The following is a 3,735-nucleotide window of genomic DNA, read 5'->3' as shown; positions in this document are numbered from 1 at the left end:
TCCACCGGCGGACCCCTCATGGGGCGGGGTGTGTGGCGTTATGACACACTTCTGGTGATGTCAGGAGGTGTGGCCTTATGACACACGTCCGGTGATGACAGGGGATGTGGCATATCCTAATGAGTTATGCTAAGGAGTTCCCCTAGCTCTTTTTCTACGAAATGATCCCTGGTGCCTGTCATATAATAGGAGTGGGACTCTCAGCTTAGAGCAATGGCCCCTTACAGACACTCATCTTCCCTGTCTCCTGGTGTATTTATTCTACAGCCACAAATATTATGTCACATGTAGAAATGTATTCATTATTTATTTATTTTTAAGGAAAAACCTAAATTCACCTCCCTGGAAACTGATCACCTATCTGTGATGTATTCCTGATCACTTATCTGTGGTATATTACTGAGGAGCCCCCTAGTTAAAACCTGCCATGTTATCGACTGGCACCTCTGAAGACAGGAGTCAAATAAGAAGAGGAGATTGGATTTATCCCCCACCCTTCACTTGGAGTCTCAGAGCGGCTTACAAACCCCCGTTCCCTTCCCCTCCCCACAACGAACACCCTGTGAGGTATGTGAGGCTGAGAGAGCTCTTTCAAGTACCTCCCTGTCAAGGACAGCTCTCATCAGAACTAAGGCTTACCCAAGGTCATCCAGCTGCTGCAAGTGGAGGAGTGTGGAATCAAACCCAGTTCTCCTAGATTAGTCAGCACACTTAACACTACCCGACTGCACAGAGATGGGTGGCCAGTGTATCAACGTAGGGAGATATAGTCGCCGTCTTCTTCCCTCTGCTAAAGAGGGCAACTGAGGTTTCTGCTCCTGGTGCCAAACCCGCGCAGAAACTATTTGTGATATAGAAGTACTAAGCCGTTCTGCAGAAGTATTAAGAGATGCTGAATAAGCCCCCTTCTAAAAACCATTTCAAAGGGCAGCCACAGCCAAAACAGCCTGGAATGCAGACAGATGCTTCAAGCCCAGCCCGCCCCCTGTCAGGTATAACCAGCCACCGCAGGCCTGGTTACAGAATAACGCCACCTAGGCTATCAAGTGCCAGGGGGCGTTAGTGCTACTTTGGGCCCTCTAAAATGGTTGCCTCTGTCCCAGCCAACTGTCACCTAAAATAGCCGCCCATAAACCCCTCATAAAATGGCCTCCCCTAAAGCGGGGGGAGGGTAGATAATAGATCCCACACCTTCTAGTAGCCTACTTAGGCTTCATTTGTGGGCAGGAAAATGGTGGGGGGGAGGCTTTGTCAGCGATTACACTTGAGTTGTGCAGACTAAGCCTTGATCTGGGCAGAAGGGGGCGAGAACGGCAGACTAAGCAGCCTTACCAACTTGTGCCACTCCCAGACCCTAAAGGCCCTAGTTAACTCCCCCCCCCCCAGGAATCAGGCAAATGAAGCCCTGGGCCAGAGAGGGCCTCCCTACAGGTGCAGGATACAGTGCACCCCTAAAGCTCCATCACTCAGCCGCTGATGCATTTTTTTCCTTTTAAATACTGGGGCCACCCTGTTTTTGTTTTTACAGATAGTGAGGCACTGCAGCAAGCAGTCTTGCTGCCACTGTGCACCTCCTCAGATGCTTCAGCCACCGATGTGGCCCTGCAGCTCGCAAAGGCGACGTGCACTGCTGCCACCGCCTCAGAACACTGCCGCACCCCAGCTGACCGACAACGGTCCCCTGCAGCCAGATTTGGGCTGCCACCACCAGATTCGGGCCACCGCCGGGCTCAGGCCACTACCGGGGAAAAAGGAGCCGAAACAGGCAGGCCAGCAGATCTCCTCAGAGTGCTCAACAAGTGAGCACATCGGAGCAACTGCCAAAGGGTGGGAGTGGAGCCTGGACATTTATTCAGGCCGGCTCCGCCCCCTGCCTGCGTCCTGATGCCAGGCATCAGGCTCTGTTGCTGCCTCTGTCTTCCTCGGAGCGGCAAATCAGCCCCCGGTGACCAGCGGCATTGCTGGGTCCCCAGGAGCTTTGTTATACAGGTTATGTCTCTGGTACCTGACTTTGCTTTATGTATATTGATGTCACATTGTCTCTGATAAGGCAATATTACTTGTACTCTTAGGACCTAAATTGGAAGGTACATATTGGTACTGATATTATTTCCAGTATATGCAACTAATTCTGACACAAGAATTAGTGTCCCCAAATAAAAATCTTTTGGTGTGTCATTCAATTCCAGATTGGAACACTCCATTTTTGGTCCTATATTAATTGTTTACTACCTTACATGTGTAACAGGGACTTTGTTGCATGCTGTATTGTGTACTTTGTACTATTTGACCTCTGAAGAAGGCTCTTGTGTGCCGAAATGCAGCAGGTCATACACTGTTCTCTTTTGTGTATTTGTTACTTTGAACATTTTATGAGGCTTTATTTGGGTCTCTACAAAGTTTTTATATGTCTTTGAAATAAATATTCTTTTGTCTATACCTATTTATGTTTTTTAAATTTTGGCCCTCAATAAGTTTTCTAAACTTCCTTTGGAGGTTTATGTTTTATGGCAGACATGGCCCAGTTTGACAAAGAGATGTTTATGTCAGATCCAGCTTTCATAAGAAATGTGTTTGACACCTCTGCTTTACCTATTTTTAGATAATTTTTTTCTAATTTCAGGAAAAAATTGTTAAATGGATAGTTTGGGCAATACCTGTTTCAAGCAGTTATACTTTATAAATATTAACTAGAAGTAAATTGTACACAAAACAGCACATATTAAGAGCACATATTATATTTTTATTACATTTAATGTCAAATGTTACATATAGCAGTGGTATACAGGTGCAACTGCCTCTCACGTTTACACAGCTTGACTATTTCTAAATCTAATATATAAATACATAAATAAAAGTTGGTTTCGGATTTAATTAACTCTAACAGATAAGCCATCAAAATAGCAAAAATATACATTTTTTAAAAAGGTAAACTAGATTTTGTTCTCCTGATTGCACGGTCATTTTCATTCATAGACTGAAAAATAAGTACAAGCTTTCCTGCTTTTTCTATTCCCAGACAATTTCAGTGTGGGACTATGCAGAGCACCTCTTGATACTTGCAGATGTCTCTCACTTGGGTCCTCCCAGCAACATTGAGGTTGGTCTCAAAAGTTGGAAAGGGTCTCTTCACCCTGTATCTTTCTCCTCTCCTGGACATTCTCTTGACCTCTTTAAATAGTTCCCACATCTCTGACAATTGTTGCAGCTGCAACTCATGGCTAAGTGTACATTGCTTGGACAGAAGCTCTCAAGATCTTCTTATCCACAGTGACTACTACAAAAGTGGAAATTAAATTTTGGTAACTTCTGTATTATGTAACATTAGGAATGTGATAGTGCAGCTGCTAGAAACAGATTTACAAAACACAATGGAAAATAAAACCAAGGATTGTCAATGACAATTTCATGAACAGCCCTCCATCTTTTGTACTCCCCCCTTCTTTAAAATAGAGGGCCTTCTAGTATTTTACAGAAACCAGAGTTGTGTGATAATCTCAGTATCCATGAATGACGGGGATTTGTTATAAGTCAGAGTTCAGACAACAGAGATTTCTATGATGTTATAAAAATTTTCTGCTGTGAGTAAACTGGAAACACATGGAAAATATAATGCCAAGTGAAATTGCATTAACTGGCTCTCTGTATAACCTACAGTTTTTAATGGAGGGCATAATAGCATTTTGAGAAGGCTGGATTTGTGAGATAGTCTCAGAAAAAAATGCAACTGCATGG

The sequence above is a fragment of the Gekko japonicus genome, unplaced genomic scaffold (assembly GCF_001447785.1).
Source record: "Gekko japonicus isolate JY-2015 unplaced genomic scaffold, Gekko_japonicus_V1.1 scaffold3085, whole genome shotgun sequence".
NCBI classification, from domain to species: Eukaryota; Metazoa; Chordata; class Lepidosauria; order Squamata; family Gekkonidae; genus Gekko; species Gekko japonicus.
The sequence above is the reverse complement of the archived record's forward strand: the minus strand, read 5'-3'. Positions refer to the sequence as shown.